Source organism: Chlorocebus sabaeus, chromosome 1 (assembly GCF_047675955.1).
Source record: "Chlorocebus sabaeus isolate Y175 chromosome 1, mChlSab1.0.hap1, whole genome shotgun sequence".
In the NCBI taxonomy this organism is placed as follows: Eukaryota; Metazoa; Chordata; class Mammalia; order Primates; family Cercopithecidae; genus Chlorocebus; species Chlorocebus sabaeus.
The window spans coordinates 2,990,265-3,006,078 of NC_132904.1; the positions used below are offsets into that span (position 1 = coordinate 2,990,265).

The 15,814-nt window shown below is 58.5% G+C and overlaps 1 protein-coding gene across 1 annotated transcript in view; it reads right to left on the reverse strand.

Annotated features, from left to right (window-relative positions):
- The window catches only part of OSBPL5 (oxysterol binding protein like 5), a 78,960-nt gene extending 64,950 nt beyond the window's left edge, over window positions 1-14,010 (reverse strand). Inside the window, exon 1 of the mRNA XM_008010885.3 lies at window positions 13,877-14,010. The gene's annotated coding sequence lies outside the window, so the exon portion shown is untranslated. The remainder of the gene's footprint in view (window positions 1-13,876) is intronic.
- Between the last annotated feature and the right edge of the window lie 1,804 nt (window positions 14,011-15,814).

Sequence of the window (15,814 nt, forward strand, 5' to 3'; positions counted from 1 at the left end):
TTCGGAGGGAGTGCAGGCCGGCCAGCACTGGGATTTCAGACTTCTGGGCCTCACCACTGTGAATGAATGAATCTGTGTTGTTCTAAGCCACCCAGTTTGTGGTCATTTGTTACGGCAGCCCCACAGCACCCATGCCCTGGGTATAGAGCTGGGAGCAGGGAAGAGCCTGGTCAAAGGTGCGAACGCCTCTTCCTCAGCACCCCTGCCACCGGCATGGAAGAAACCGCAGAAAAGCCCCCGCTCCACACAGCAGGCGACCAGACAGACCCGGCACCAGCCTGACTTGGCCACTTCCTGTCAGCACAGCTGTCTTCCCCACTCCCCATGTGCTGGGGGTGCGACCAAACTGTCCTCCTGCCCTTTCACCCATGAAAAGCCAAGGGGGGCCGGGCGCAGTGGCTCACACCTGTAATCCCAGCACTTTGGGAGGCCGAGGCGGGCGAATCACGAGGTCAGGAGATCAAGACCATCCTGGCTAACATGATGAAACCCCGTCTCTACTAAAAATACAAAAAATTGGTCGGGCGCAGTGGTGGGCGCCTGTAATCCCAGCTACTCGGGAGGCTGAGGCAGGAGAATGGCGTGAACCCGGGAGGTGGAGCTTGCAGTGAGCCGAGATCGCGCTACTGCACTCCAGCCTGGGCGACAAAGCAAGACTTCATCTCAAAAAAAAAAAAAAAAAAAAAGAAAGAAAAGCCAAGGGGTTGAAGATGAAGCCTCATGTACCTTTATTTCCCCCACGGCACAAAAAATGGTTCTTACACCCCTCTGGAATCCCTGCTGAACACACTGTCCTGGCATTAATCCAAAAAGAAAACTGGTGACTCCTTGGAGAATGGTCCGTGACTCGGCAGATGCCAGTCTGCCCCGTGGGAAGGGGTCTCCAGGCAACACAACCGCACTGTGCTGGGAACCTGGATGGGCCCCGTCACTGAGGTCACCTTCTCCCGCCTCCCCGGGGCGGGCTTTGCAGCCCCGACAGCTGCCTGTTCCTCAGGTTTCTCCTGGAGAGGGACCCGTTCTCAAATCCCCTGGAATTGGCCACTGAAACGCCCCCTCTGCCTCTCGAGCCAGCTTGGAAGTGTGCACGTCACCGATGCCCCTGGTGACACCAGCAGTACAGGCGGCCTTCACCATTAGGTCACAGTGAGAAAGCGAGGCCTTCTCCATTCTCTTCCCAGACTCCTGATTACATCAAGGGACAAGAGTATGGGTCTTTATGGTGGCTCTGCCCTTGCTCATCTCTCTATTTAAGGAAGGCAGGGTGGCCCTGGGCGCAAAGCACACAGCAAACAATGTGAGTCCCTGTGGCCAGAGCACCCAAAAGCTAACATGTAGTCAGTGGTTCGTGTTCATTGTGCATGTTTTCATAGTTACCTGCAATTAATCACAGGTGATGTTGATTTTTTAACTGCAGCAATGATTAACACGTCTTCTAGGTTATAAACATACTTCAAAAAGAAGTGAGTTGATTTATTAAAGAGCTAGGTCTTAAATAACAGTATAGGTGACATTGGATTGCCAAGGTGGTCTGCGCACACTGAAAGCTGTTCTAAAAATGCCAGAAGCTGCTCAAAGTGTGGGGCTCCTTCCTGACCAAGAGACCCCTATGTTCCCTTCTCCTGCAGGCAGGGACCAGGTCTTGGTTTTCACCAGGCCCCCTTCCAGGGATCCCACCAGGAACAGCAGTAGGGGCCTGCAGGATTATCGGAGTAGCCTGCAGCGTGCGATGGGCTCGGGCTCAGGCGAGGCACGCAGCATCCCTAAGCCTGGTTCTATCCTGAAAGGGTACTTAAGTGTAAACAGAACCAGTGCCTGCAAAACCTCCAGGAAGAGCCGGGTGCAAGCAGGCGTTTGATACACGCTGCTGGCTGTCAATACCGTGTGATCCACACTGCATGTTGATCGAGAATCAGAAGAATGAGGAACACAGAAAAGACCCCCCCTAAACAGCCCAAGCAAGCATCATGAAATACCGCGTGCCAGGTCTCATTCACGCCTTGCTGGCACTTCCTGGGTCCTCCTGCCACGTCCGTCCGCTCCTGATTTGCCCACTTTTCTAACAATCTTACTCATCTGGTTTCCTAGACAGCAGTGGGCGGGAATGATCATTGACAGCCCTTCCGACAAGGAGAAGAGGAGGAGTCTGGGGCCATTGAGTACAGCGAGAAACAGCCCACAGAGTGCAACATCCCCCAGGCGCCAGGGAGTCCTGGCTACGAGGTGAGCTGCTTCCAATCCCAGTCCTGTCACGTAGGGGTGGGTGACTCCAGGCAGGTTTCTTCACCTCTCTGAGCCCCCGTGTCCCCATCGGTAAGATGGGGACAATAATAGAACTTATGGCATAGGGTTGTTTCAAGGGTTAAAGGAGATAAGTCATTCCAAAAGCCTCAATAAAATACATGTTAATCATTATCAAAATTAACCATTATAATGACACAAGTCAACAGGAAGAAGGTTCCAGTGTCTCTCATGTAGACCTCAAGGTTGCACGTAATGCATTCTGGGATATGCACGGAACAGCGCAAATGTGTGTAAAGATCTGAGCCTCCGTGGGATGAGCTGCTCTTGTGCGGGAAAGCTCGCTCTAGCCTGAAGATGTGGTTCACTGAGGTCACAAATTCCCGGGGCTATTCCTGCTCCAGCAAGCTGCGGGGGGCTGATGACGCCAGCACTGTCGCTAGGGCTGAGGCCCAGGAATAATAAATGGCCACAGCCAGGAGAACAGGCGCCCACCAGAGACAAACAGCATGTTCCTTGCACATTCAAAGCAGACACAGTTTAAAAATAATGAACAGGGCGGGAGGACAGTTATTTGCCTGCGGTCATTCGTTAAACCTCAGTTTAAAAAACTGACCACAGGCTCAAGCTGCCGGGAAGCAGCGGCCCACGTTGGCACGACTCCCGAGCGGCCCACTAGGCCCGGGTGTGAGTGACGGGTGGGTGTCCACAGCGGCTGCTCGGGAGAAGTCTTTCGTTTTCGTTTTCTTTTTTGCTGCATTTGGAGTTCTCGTCAGAGCTCTGGACAGCAGAGGCTCCATATAAGTGAAGCCCAGATAAGGTGGCTGCAGCTGGGAGCCCCGGGGTTACTGGCTCCCCGACAGTGCTGCGGACACTGCACACACAGCAGGGAGCCCCAGGGCAGGCCCGCAGTCCCTGAGGAAGGTCTGTGCCCGGGAAATACACGGCATTCAAACTGCCGCTGGTGTGTGGCCCCTTATCTGCCCTCCCTGGGAGGAAAGGCCCCGTGTGGTGCCCAGAGGGCTGCTGTAGGAGGTGTTTGCTGAACTGGAGGGCAAAGGCGAAGGGGCGGCTGACACACTCCAGCCCGCAGATGCTGGCCCAGGATGCTGGGACCTGGAGAGCACAGCCCTGCGTGCAGCACCTGCCAGTGGATGGCAGGATGTGTCGTAGAGGGCTTGCTGACCCCACACACGCCGAGTGACCCGCATCCCGGTCTCCCCGCCCACTCTGCCGGTGGGACAGAGTGGCTGATGGCGTGTGGCCCAGGAGGGGTGAGCCTGGAAGGGTGAGCGTGTTCCTGCTGACGCTTCGTTCACCAAGCAGGGGTCTCTACAGCTCCTCCAGGTTCCAGCTGAGCTGGGGCTCTTGGGAGGACATAAAACAGTCAAGATTCAAGCAGGTGAAATCTGAGAACACTGCACACACTCAAGGGTGTGGAAAGCCTCTGATCACATCAAAATCTCCCTCCCAGCAAACGCTGGGTCCTCACAGGAAATAAAAACAGAACCCACTGACGAGACGCCCAGGGTTAGTCTGGCCGCTCCACTACCCACGGTCACGGGCTAAATTGTGTCCCCCCAATTCATGTGCTGATGTCTTAGTCCCTAGGACCTGAAAAAGTGGCTGTACTTGGAGAAGGGGTCTTTAAGGAGCACATTAAATTAAAACAGGTCATTAGGGTGTGGGTCCTAGTCCAATCTCACTGGTGTTCTTATAAAAAGAAGAGATGAGGACACAGGCACACAGAGGGATGACCCTGCAAGGACACAGGGAGAAGGTGGTTGCCTGCACGATCAGGAGCGAGGCCTCAGGAGAAACCAGCCCTGCGAGGCCTTGATCTTGGACTTCAGCCTCCAGAACTGAGAGAGAATCAACGTCTGGGCCGCTTAGTGGTGGAAACCCCTGCAAACTCACACACCCGCCCAGGAGGGCCTTCCTAGGGCAGACGGACTATAGCACCAGCTTCCTTGGGAAAAGGGGATTTCTCCCTGGCCACATCGGGAGGTGCCACAGGGCCCCTCTCCCAGGAATAATGCCTGGCACAGCCTGGCAGACTCGGGCTCAAATCCTGCCTGGGCCACTTCCCAGCTGGAAACCTGGGGTGATCCCAAGCACCGAGGGGGGATGGGTACCCTAGCTCTGCCACTCACTCACCTCAGCTCTGCCACTCACTCATCCCAGCTCTGCCACTCACTCATCCCAGCTCTGCCACTCACCCCAGCTCTGCCACTCATGTCCCCAGCGGCCGGATGGCTAGGGTAGCAGCCACTATGCCGACAGTTCGCTTCCATTTAACCTAGCTTGTGGAGGTGCTGCGGGTCTGGGGCCTGGCCGGTATTCCCAAGCCCCGTCTCCCCATCTTTGGCAAGGCCACACACGTGTGGTTTCAGCAAGGGGTTGCAATGCTGGAACAGGCTGTGAGCAGACCTGCAGAGTCTCGGCCAGATCCCGCCCTTCCTGGACCCTCAGTCTCAGGCTCAAGCCTGTGTTTCTGGTTTTAACTAACAAAATGCATTGGTCACTGAGAGGCCCCTGGGGGCCCCTGGCAAACATCTTTGTAAGGTGTGTTCCTTGGGGGCCAGGATGCCTCCTGCTGCCCTATGCTGAGGCAGAGTAAGCGGGGGCAGTAGGGATGATTCCCTCTGGGACAAGGGGGCAGGGAAGGCAGCACTGAGCACAGGAGGGACTGGGCCACATCCCACTGGGCTGCTGACCCCACCCCAGGCCAGTCCCCTGGGGGAGTACCCTCGGCCGTGCCCAAGGAAACCGGAACACAGACCTTGCTCCAGGGACGGAACGAAACTACCAGAAAGTCCTTCCGAAGGATGGAAATCCATGTGATTTATGTACATAAAGCAAGGAAAATGTACAAGGCATACAGAACCACACAGACAAGAAAAGGTTGCAGAGGGCGGTGAACTACTGTCTTTGCGACTTCTCTGTGACTCTAAAACCATCAGAAAGAAGGATGTGAGCAGAACGTCAGTGGTCACGTGACCTCTGTCTGTGTGTGTTTACGGATCCATCCATATATAGTAAAGCCCAAAACTCGCCTGGAAGCGTGAGCCTGGAAACCCAGGATGGCAACTCTGGGGAAAGAAGGGAGCTCTGGGGCCCTCCCTACACACAACTTGTAGCTGTTGAAAGACGCCTAAAGCAAATACAGCCAGGTGCCAGGACCTTGACAAGGCTGGGGTTGGTTCTGTTATTCTGTACGGTTCCTGTGTTTACATCTTTCACAGTGAAAGTTTTCATTAATGATAGGCGTGATAGGAGGTGGCCCCTCCCTGCTCTGAGAGCCCGTGCCACTCCCACATAGGCCTAGGGCCGGCGCTTACGATGAGCTGGCTCATGCTCCCACCACGTCCGTCCCGAGGCACCTCCAGGAGGCTGTCCCTGCAATGGCCCATTTCACAGACAAGGAAACCAAGGTCTGGGGCTTTAGGAATTGCCCATGGCCCCACAGAGTGGGGATTCCCACCTGCTTTGCCAACTGCTAAGCCCATGTTCTAAGCACTGTGCCCCTGTCCACAAGGTCAGACGGGTCACTCCTCAGGGCCCCCAAGGGCAGCAAACTCCCAGCTCGCACACGTCAGAAAGTGAAGAGCACCTTTACAGGGCGGTGCTTACGGCCCAGGGCACCTGGCTTCACGCACTAACGATCAGAGAGCTGCGTGCCTCTGTGCAAATCACACAGGCCAAACACATGGGACCAGGCTCACGGCCCACGAGGGAGGAAAGCAAGCGGCGCTTCCTGAGCACATGGGAAAAAGTGGGCCTTGCAGGGCCCAGATCTAAGGGAGTCAGGGCCAGCAGCAGAGAGACCCTGACCGGTAAAAGGATGGCAAGGGGCAGATAAGGAATGAGGCTGGACTTTTGAGAGGTCACCCTGATGAGACAGGGTTCCAGGAGAAGGTGACGTCCCCAAGAGACCCAGGGAGGCCAAGAGGGGTCCTGGGTACCAAGTTAGCTAGCCTAGATGTCATGTGTGCTGCGGGTACTGAGGCAGCGCCCCGATGGAAGCAGGCTTTGCAGGCCTGGGAAGGGCCTGTGCCAAGACAGACGGGGGCAGGAGAGACCCAGCCAGCTTGGCTCCATGACTAGGGTGGCTCCACAGGCCAGCCCTGTGCTCAGCGGGTGGGCGCCACAAGGCCACTTCCTGCCACCCACATCACTTTAGAGTGTGAGCACCCAGGAGCCACGGAGCAGAGACGAAGGCGGCCCCGCCCCCGGCCGGCTGGGGACTGAGTAACTCGTTCTCTGCTCACAGCAACCAGATGAAGGAGAAACTGGTCCAGCCTGCTGGGCTTGCAGCAGCCGGAAGGTTCTTCTGGCTGTTGGTGGGCACCTGCGAGCAGGGAGGGTCTGGGCAGGAAAGAGCCACACAGCTGCACTCGGTGCAGGGCACGAGGGTGGGGATTCCTGATGGCCTCGACCACGGCGGCCATGTGTGTTCAGCAGCACACTAGGGCCAAGCACCCTTGGGTGCTAGTCACCAACAGAGAGCACCTCTGTCCCCCTCCCTCTGGGAGCCTTCATGGTGCCAGGCTGGGGAGGATGACCCACTGTGGCACTGTAATGGGACAAGAAACCAGGCCCTGTCCTGAAGCGGCCTCAGCCTCAGGTTTCCAGATGGGGCCCACATTCTGACATTTCTAGGTGTTCTTCATGCTCCAAACTCTCCCAGCCTCCTGTGGCCAAGCTGCCTGCCCCGGCCTGCCCTTTGGGGACAGCTGTGCCGTTCCAAGGCAGAATCTAGGTCTCGGAGCGAGAGAGATCTGTGCGTTCCTGCAGGAGCTGGGCCCAAAGTAGAAACCCAGCATGGGCGCTGGAGTGGGCGAGGGTTCCCTTCAAAGCTGGCTGCTCTTTTCCTCTGCCGCAAGGAGATCAGAGGGTGCCATGTGGCAGCACGCGATCCTACAAAGCACAAAGGGCTCTTGGTGCCCACAATGGCACCTGCTTTTCCAATCTGCAGGGCGCTCTTCCTGTCCTGGCCCCAGGATGTGCAAGACAGCAGGGTGGAGCTTTGTGGGAAAGTGGGGCGTCCTTGGCAGCATCAGGCCAGTCCACCGCCCCAGGACCAGCCACAGGGACACTCCACATGCAGAAGTTAGACTCATGGAGCGTCAGTGATACATGAGACCTCTTTCCAGCTGCACACTGGTGCGTGGTCACTGATACATGAGGCCTCTTCCGGGCTGCACACTGGTGCAGGAGAGAGGGAGGAGGAAGGACGAGAAAGATTTCCAATCACTCAGTCTCAAACCTTTAAAAATTAGTGGACGCTTCTTTCTGCCTAAAACCTGGGGTGCATCCTCAAGATATAAAACAGCTCAAGGCGTAGGAGCAGACAGACAGAAGCCTTTGGAGAAGCCGGGGCCTCGGGAGTGGAGAGGGAGCTCTGGATGTCCAGGTTTCCATCTCAGTTCCTGCTGGGGTGTTGCCTGTGTGCAGGTGCCTTAGCCCCGCAGGTGTGGGGGTTGGGAGCAAATGTCAGGGATGGGGGTGCCTTAAGATGGAGAAACTGAGGCCCAGCGAGGAGTAGCACCATGACCCTGCCATTCTTGGGCCCCATTTCCTCCGTCTCAGAGGGGAGCCTGTCAGATGCTGTGAGCCCTTGGACCAGCCACACTCTGAACAGAGGGGACAGTAGGGTGAGGGCCCAGGCAAGAGTGCACACACCCTGAGGCCACAGCGAATGCAACATAAGGGTCGGTTTTTGCCCAGGTATGTTCTTGAGGCTGGCGCGGGGAAGAGGTAGAACTCTCAGGTGTCCCTGGGGCTGGGAGATCTCACTACCTCTGTAGCTCATCTTTGAGCATTAATGCTAAGTCCCAGCACCCTGTCCACAGCACCCCAGCCTCAGGCTAACAAGGTCTGGTACCTAACCCACAAAGTGCTCGCTGGTAGGGAGTGTGTGGGCCAGAGACTAAGGCATCCCAGTTCTCCCTCGCCCTGTGCCAGGCCACTCATTGGATCCGCTGCACTCAGGAGCACCATGTGCTGTGGTCCCTGCTCTACAGGTGAGGACAACAGCCTCGAAGAGCCCAGGCCAACTGCCTCCCATGGACTCGCTGCCCCTTCACAGGTCAGGAGTCCCCTGAGACAGCTCAGGGCAGCCTGGGACCAATGCCAAGTACAGGAGCAGAGGAGAGAGCTAGAGAGGTGGAGGGTCTGCTGGCAGGGACGGGGTCCACCTGGGGAGGGCCAGGGCCACCCCAGGCCCAGGACTATCTGAGCCAGGGAGATGGTGGCTGGAGGGTGGAAACCTTTGACTGGCAGCCTATAGGGGTGGGGTAGTGGGTCATGCCAGTCACTCACACAATGACCGATGCTCACCCAGAGCTTGTGTACAAAGACCATCTCGGGACTTCTCACGGGCCAGCCATGAGCCTCACTTTACAGACGGGGTAACCAAGGTTTAGAAGGCAAATAAAATCTGCTGACCCTGGCACCTGGGGTGAAGAATTCCAGCTGCGTCTTCCTCAGCTAGGCCTTCTGATCAGATCCCAGGCGGTGCCTGCCACCATCACCACCATCAATCTCTTAGGCCCGGCCCCCTCCCTGCCCTGGCCCCGCCAGCCCTCCAGAACAGGGTCACATGCCCCGCCCTGGTGCCTGCTGGCTGTGGCTTGAATTTTGCTAAATTTGGGTGACTTCCTAAGGCAGCAGGGGGTGGGGTGGGGGTGAGGCTCATCCTGTAAGAAGGGCACCTAGCCTTCCTGCCCGACGGGCCAGCGTCTCCCTCTGGCCAATATGGGGAGCCTCCCTAGAGTGCTCCCCTCCCGCCCAGGACCAGGAGCTGCCCCAAAGCAGCACAGTCCAGCAAGCAGGACACCAGGACCCTTTAAGCGACCCGACTACTGCACCGTATTCACTGCAATAGGCGGGCATGAGCGGGACGCACTGCTGCCAGAGTCCCGGCCCTTTAAGCGACCCACACTCCCTGCGTCACATTCACCCTAATACAAATGCCTTTGCCTGGAGCCGCAGCCCAGCGAATAGGACCTACAGTGGCGCTCCCTTTAGTTGACTCTCTTGTCTTATTCGCTGCAATAGCTAGACATGAGAAATTCCGCTGGCTGCCAGGAATGGGGCGCGGAGATGCGGATGCCCCGCCCCAACACCACGCCTTCCTCTGCTGACTATCCCCAAAGGCCCCTTTAAATGACAACCCTCCCGCCCCCACCCCCACACCGAGCGCCGTATTCACCCCAATAGCACATCAATACCTCCGCAGCGCCGGGCCACTGAGTGCTCCCTCCCCTGGCCAAGGAAGGCCCTTCCCCAAGAGGAAGCAGCTGAGAATGGGCCAGCGAGAAAAGGGACAAAGGCACGGGCGACAGAGCGCCCTCTGTGCTGTCCCCGAGTGCCTGGAGGCCCGTTCCCTCCTTCCTCAGAAGCACAGGGCACTTCCCAAGGGGCCATCCATGGCCGGCAGTCAGGGGCCTGCTGTCTCCAAGCCGGGGTGGTGCTTCTGCTCTGCCAGGTACAGCAGGGCTTACTACAGGTTTGCAAACTCCCCTGGCCTTGGATGAAGGGAAGGCGACCCCAGGCTGGTCACAACGGCAGCCTGACCAGCTGCCTGCCGAGGTGGGGTATCCCCCACATCTCCTCCCTATTTCCCACTTAAACTCCCGAAGAATGTACATAGTCAGAGGGAATACTGTTCAGGTGTTGAGCCTCATCTTTCCCCTTCATCCTTCTCTTCATGTCACCAGGGTCACAGGGGATCCACGGGCCAGTTAAGTCCATCTGCGTTCACCAAATAAAAGATTAGGCACCCCGAGGAGGTGAGACACCCTAAGGGCTCCATTCCTAAATCAGAGATGATGGGACCCTGGGAAGAGTCACACACACACTTTTGTCCTCGCCATCCTGGGGCACGGAGGAAATGAGCTGGGCACGTCCCACACCAGTCGATGCTGCTGAAACCGGGACATGGTGGGGGGGACCTGCTAGATGGGGGCAGCCAGTCTCAACCTACTGACCTCCCTGTGATGAGACAGTATGCTGGCTTTCCACATGTGCCTCACTTAACCATAGAGCACCTACAGTGTGCCAGCCCCTGGGAAGAGAGCCCGGAGCAGACTTGCAGGCAACCGTGCATGCGACAGATGCCACGCACCAGCGGCGCCCACCATGGACCTGGCTTGGCTCAATCGCTTTCTCCATAGGAAGCCATTCAATTAAACAAACAAGATCATTTCAGTATAAATAAAGAGAAAACAAAACGCACAGCTGAGAACTGCTTTGGAATGGATATCGTGTCAGGAACAGAGACTCTCTCAGGGGAGGCGGCATCCGAGCTGGGACCTGAATTAGATGGAGCCCACCAAGTGTAGATCCAAGGAGAGGCCAAAAACAGAGGCACAGCAGGTGCAAAGGCCCTGAAGTAAGAAGCCAGGGCTGAGGCTGGACCCCTGGGAGCAAGGAGGGGAGAGGGAGAGGAGGGAAGGGGGAGAGGAGGACATGCGAAGGGAGGCGGAGTGGAGGGGTGTCTAGGGCTTGTGGGGTCTGGAAAGGGGTCAGGACTTACTGAGACCCATGGCAAATCTCAAAGGGCTGTAAGTAGGCAAACTACATGAAGTGGTTTATCTTTTTAAACACCATGCTGGCTGCTGGCTGGAGAAGGGCTAGGAAGGCCATGAAAGGGGAACCTTGCAGGTAGCTGATGTGGAGCTCCAGGCAAGAGCTGGTAGGGCCAGGAGGGGAGTGGAGGCCAGCCCTGGAGGGAGAAGCCGGATGTGAGGCGGGCTGGGAGGCCAAGCAAAGCATTTGCTTTCAGCCTGGGTGGCTGTGAGATTTGCAACAAAGGCCCTCTAAGAATTCTAGATCCCTCTAAGCCAGCCGACAAGGCTCATGTCCCATCCCCTCCCCATCTCCCACCTCAAGCCCTGGTCCTGAGGACACAGCTGGTGCCCAGGGCTCCATTTAGTGTAGATGCCAGCACAAGGCAACCTCATACCCTCGTGGACATGATCCCAGAGGCCCTGGCTCAGAACAACTGTGATGCTAAGAGAATGACGCGGTCCTCAGTCCAAGTCCTTTGTGCTCGACCGCCAACCCTACCACTCTCTGCAGCAGCTTCTCTATCTGCCCATACATCTCCACGGGAAAGGTGACCCAGCCGTGGCCAAGACCCAGCCACCGAGGCCCCAAAACCCTTAAAAATCTTGACCAGCCCAGGAGCCCCATCCTCAGGCTGTCAGTTGCCTCCTCAAGCTGCAGGCTCGGTAGGTAAGTCATCAAGCAAAGCTGGCATCAAGAACAATATTCTTTTCCTTTGTGCCGGTCACAAGCAGCACGAGGACATCCAGGGCAGCACACCTGTCCCTGTTGGGAGGCCAGTGGCCCTCATCTGCACCACCCAACATCTACTCTCCAGCACACCAGTGCGCTCCCTGGGCTGCCCTGCCAACCCTGCAGGCAGTGAGCACTTCTACCCACCTGGCCTTTGGACTCCACGAGGGGAGCTGCACCTGATGGCTCCCTCCCTGACAGCTCCCTTCCTATCAAAATGACCGGGATCCATTTGGCACGATGCACCCCTGGGCCTCGGCCCCTCTACAACCCCCTGTCCAGGAGGTCAGAGCTTGCAGCTCCCCAGGCCTCTCTGGGAGAACCCTGAGCAGGGTCCACAACGTTTCTTAGCTACGGTCACAGACTCAGATTCACCTGTCCCTTGAACAATAAATCGGAATGGGGTGGGATACACCTTCTGTCATCTTGGGTGAGTTCTCCACCTGCATGCTGTGCCTGTATGTGTGCAAACGCGTGCGGGCTTCACCATAGAATCAGCAGAGAGCACCAGTCCCCAAAACACAGCTGTGAGAGACGCACACAGCCCTTCCATCCGCCGGCTTGTCACGGAGTGTTTCTCCCTCCCCCAAGTGTTACATGTCAGATTACTATCAGAGCTCAGAGCAAGGCCAAGATTTCAGGAGAGAAACCGATACCAGGCATTCTCAGCATAGTAAATACAACCCTGGGTGGGGGCGGGGCAGGGGTTCCTGCACTGGCATTCTGTGAAGAGCTGAAAGCAGTCCTTTGAAGAACTTGGCCTATTCATGGCCCAATCTGGACCCAGAAAGGAGCCTCCACTGGACATGCAGGACGGCTGCCCAGGGATCAACATCTGCAGGGCAGCGTCTCCAAGACCAGGCCCAGGACTGCGGGTCAGAGGCTCCTCATCCGGCCCATCTGCTGTGTCACCTTTCCTAAACACAGGCTGGCAAGACAGACACACGCACTGCCTGCCTCCTGGGCACCCCGGGCCAGCCCCACACGCGTGCAGGCAGACAATAGGATCTGCAGTTCTGGAGCCTGAGGCCTGAAGGGAACAGCCGGGCACCTGACGCCACCCCAGGTTGCCCCAAACCTGCCTGATGCCTGCAAAGCCCCCTCTCACCTGGCAGGTTCGAGGAACAGCAAGGCCCCTGTGTAACAAGGAGGTGGGATAAAAACGTGCAGAGGGGCCTTACTCTTGGGGGTGGGGGGCAGGGTTTCTGTTCAGTCCGGGATCTGGATCAGCCCTGGTGCAGGCAGATCCAAAAGCATCTACCTAGGATCCCAAAGGCTGGCCCACTTCTCCAGACTTTGGGAGGCTGTATCAGGTGGGGGGGGACCCTTACAGAAGTCTGCCTGTAAAAGGCACCTTGAAGAGACTGGGGCAGACACACCAAAAGGCAAGAGACGAAATCCACCCAGCCACTTCGGCAGGGCAGAGCCGCTCAGCCCAAGGATGAGGGAGGGGCAGTGGGCTCAGCCCAAGGATGAGGGAGGGGCAGGTAAGCCCACCCTCCATACCCCCAGGAGTCACCCCAAACCCTAACTCCAGTTGGCTTCTGACAGCAGGCGGCCCAGAGGTCTGCGTGGGGGTCGGGGCGGTGCCTGGGAAGCCCAGGACAGGCCTGTTGCCCGGGGGGCTGCAGACTCCAGCCTCCTTCCTGCCTGCCCCACCCTCCCGCACCCCGTTCCCCGGGAGGAATCTTTAAGTGCACCAGACCCTCTTGAGGGCTCAGGCACCTCAACAGTCCCTGAGGCTCCATATCTTCAGGGGGTCAGTGCCCCAGAGATGGGGACTGTGGGCAGGGGTCCTTCCCCAGCCTGTAATCCAGGCAGCCCCCTGACTCTGCGGACTCAGACACAGCCGCCCTCCCAAGCCCGCAGCTGGGACGCCAGACTCAGATCCCAGACCCCACGCAGGCTCCTTGGAGCCCGCGTCGGCCGAGCTGGGGACACAGACCCCCGCACTGGCCAGGGTCTGGGCGGTCAGACCCAGCCACCCTCCCTGGCGGTCCCGTCTCCTTTAAGCCCCACCAAGTAGGGAGCCGTGCTGGGCGCGCCGCTTCCCACTCGCGGGCCCCACCCGCCCGAACCCGCCAGGCGCCGACCCACTCTGGCCCGGGGCGCCCCCAGGCTCCCCCGCACACGACCGGCCCCGGCGCGGCTCCCCGCACTGGCCACTGCCAGGGTCCGCGGGGCTGCGGCGCTGGCTCCCGGATCCCTTCGGCCGGCCCCCCGCGGCCCCCCGTTCGCTCCGGCCCTGCCCGGCCGGGCCCTCCGGGTCCTTCCCAGTCCGCCACCCCCCCGCCGTCCCCCGCTGCCCCCCGGGCCGCCGCGCTCCTACCTCCTACCGTGCCGCGAGCTCGGTGCTCCGGGACGGCCGGGCGCGCGGGGGCTCCGCTGGCGGCGCGGGCCCGGCTGCAGGAAATGCCAGCAGATGGTCCCTCCGCGCGAGGCGGAGCGAGGGCGCGGCGGAGGGAGGAGGCCCAGGGAGCCCGGAGGCCGGAGGAGGAGGCGCGGCGGCCGCAAAACCCGGGCCGAATCGCCGCGCGGAGCGGGCGCCGCCCAGGGGGCCCCCCCCACCGGCTGCCGCTTCTCCTCGCCCCCCAACCCTGCGCGCGCTCCGGGGCTCACACCCGGGCGTCCAGAGGTCGGGACACTCCGCTGAAAATGGCCAGGAGGCTTGGCGGGGTGGGCAGTGGTGAGTGGGGTCAGCTTAGTGGGGTTCTCCAATTTAGGGGTGCAGGCCCCCAGCCCACCCTAGCCAGAGTGTGAGGCGCCTCCTCTCCCTCTCTGAACCCAAGAAACTGTCGCCGTTTCTCCCCACCTCAGGAACCATCAGAACATAAGAGGAGCCCCAGACATCTAAGACTATTGTCCTTGCCCCTTACGTGCTAAGAAGGACCCTCAGTCACACTCTGTGTTTCTAACTGTACGTCTTTCTCAGGACCCTTTTGACAAGAACCTACCCTCATGTGCGTTTCTTCCTGTGTTTCCTCCTCACTTTTTTCTACCCCCCAGAGACATTTTTAGACCCCTCAGTTCTCTTGTATATAAAATACATTCTAATTCCCCTAAACAGCATCCCCAATGGGAGCTGAGAAGTCCTCCCCTGGCCCCTGGCTCCCTGCCTGTAGACCCTGAATTGGGTGTGAGCCCAGGGTTGGCCCCAAGGTTTGCAGCCGTAGTATACAAGCCTGAGGTGCCCCGCAGGTCCTTCCTATGGTATGCCCCCAAATATCAGAAAAACTGGGAGCTGGGCTCTGGCATCCCCAGATGTAGGTAGACCCAAGAAGGCGCCTAGCCTTTTCCACGCAGAACCTTAAAAGGGACAGAACTGACCCTCTGCAGAGAGCCCCGGGCTCCTCCCCTCACAGAACTGCCACTGACACGCGTGTTTCCACGGTTTCACGCTGCAGGTGCATTCGGGAGGCCCTAAACCTGGCTATCATGGGCGTGTGCAAGACCTCCCAGCAGGGCTGCGGAGGGCGAGCCGCCCAGGAAGGCTCCTTCCAGCACCTGAAGGGGGAGTGGCACAGCATGCAGGTGCTCTGCCCACCACAAGCCAGACCCCTTCTCCTCTCAGCCCTGGCCTCGCCCACCCCATTAGACAAGTTGGTGGGTATCCTCCTGTGGATAGCAGCACCAGCCGCTTGTGCGCCGATCACAGGAACCCACGGCTTATGGAGGTGTGTTGGCTACTCGGACTTGCCCTAAGCTTACCCTCAGGGCTAGCCTTGCCATTCCATAGTCACCTTGTGAGGTCTTGGGATGCAGAACTGCTCAGTCAAGATGCTCAGGGCCATGGTGGGACCCTGCTCCGCGTGGCCTGTGGCAGGTGGCCTCTGCCTCTCCAGGAGAGGGTCTGTGCAGCCGGGATCCACAGACACCTGCTGGGTTTGCTCTTTGAAGACTCCGCCCAAAGCTGGGGTGCTGCTGCCTGGTAAATTGCTGGTTGCTGGGGCCAATCCAAAGGGAATTAGGGAAGAAAACAAAGCCCCTATCCCTAGGGCAGAGGTCTCAGGGGCGAAGTATGGAAGGTTGCCAGGTGCTTGATGCTGGCTGTCCGGGGCCTGGGTTTCATGAAATGACACTGCTGAGGGCAGAGGTCAAAAGTCAAAGAGGCACCTGACGGGGTGGGGAAAGGGGCCATAGATGACAGCAGGGTGGGGCTGGGGCGGAGCAGGACGAGGGTTGACCCTCTCACTGGGTTGAGTGTGACAGCCAGATGACCACACAAGAAATGAAGAACACGCCACCTGCCAGGCTGAGCGACAGGTGT